Source organism: Centroberyx gerrardi, unplaced genomic scaffold (genome assembly GCF_048128805.1).
Source record: "Centroberyx gerrardi isolate f3 unplaced genomic scaffold, fCenGer3.hap1.cur.20231027 Scaffold_564, whole genome shotgun sequence".
NCBI lineage: Eukaryota > Metazoa > Chordata > Actinopteri > Beryciformes > Berycidae > Centroberyx > Centroberyx gerrardi.
Genome location: NW_027605385.1, coordinates 17501 through 18734, shown reverse-complemented (window position 1 = coordinate 18734; position 1234 = coordinate 17501). Strand labels below are relative to the sequence as shown.

General features: G+C 41.5%; 1 long non-coding RNA gene across 1 annotated transcript in view; it reads left to right on the top strand.

Moving 5' to 3' along the window:
- Nucleotides 1-28: 28 nt before the first annotated feature.
- The window catches only part of LOC144538457 (uncharacterized), a 5775-nt gene continuing 4569 nt past the window's right edge, over nucleotides 29-1234 (top strand). The window contains exon 1 of the long non-coding RNA XR_013504281.1: nucleotides 29-137. This is a non-coding gene — a long non-coding RNA (uncharacterized LOC144538457). The remainder of the gene's footprint in view (nucleotides 138-1234) is intronic.

Below are 1234 nucleotides of genomic sequence, written 5' to 3'. Positions count from 1 at the left end.
CTCTCTCCCTCTCTCTCTCTCTCTCTCTCCAGAACATCCACGGTCATAAGGGTCCCATCACAGCGGTGTCGTTCGCCCCTGACGGCCGTTACCTAGCAACATACTCCAACGCCGACAGCCACATCTCCTTTTGGCAGGTAACTAACACACACACACACACACACACACACACACACACACACACACTGTGGACCACTGACATTGTTGGGTGTAGAAAATGGACAGTTGTTAAGAGGAGGGAATCCACAGGTCCTTAACAAGTCTGACAAAGTGTTGAATTATGTAAATTTAAAGCCTTAAAAGTCTTAAAAAGTCTTAAATCCAGTTATTAGAGGTGTTGTGTGATGTCAGAGTCAGTGGTTCAGTCTGCATCCTGTCTGCTGTCCTTTTCCTTATTCTATTATTCTAATATTATTATTTATTCATCTCAACAAATTGGTCTGAAATTCAGCTCCCTTAAAAAACCCCTTAAAGAGTCTGAAGTGTCTCTCTGACAGCTGCAGCACATCTGGGTTCACACAACATTTTTACACTTTTGGAAACTTTTTACCACAGAAAAGTTCACAGATTTGCCAAAATGAATCTTAACGGCTGCATGCAGACCCTGGAGCCCGGGACAGCTGGGACTGTGGGGGGAACTTTTCATTTCTGGACATTCCTTCAAATATTTAGAATCAGAGCGTTTATTTTGTACATTCACACACACACACACATACATTCATATTAATAATTAACATATTCTTAATTCTAGGTTAACCCAGATTATTCACTAAACCTAAAGTGTTTTCTTTTTTATAGATGAGATGAACTTCTGTTAATAAGAGAAGATAAGATTGCACTTTATTGATCCAGATATTAAAAAACATACATAGCATAAATACATGAATACACAAACAAATCACACATATAAGAGTGATTGTTTACACATATTGAAGTACATACACAGTGATAAACACACACACACACACACACACACTCCTTGTCTTCTTCCCAGAACTGTTATTTTGAATGAAAGGTCTTTACGACCTCTGACACGACTGTCTGCAGACACACACACACACACACACACACACACACACACACACACACTAATGGCATTACTGTAAGCATAAACCGCGGCTAGCGCGCCGGCCGGACGGCTACTGTGGTAATGAGCTGGCAGACGCTCTGTCGGTGTGTGTGTGTGTGTGTGTGTGTGTGTGTGTGTGTGTGTGTGTGTGTGTGTGTGTGTGTG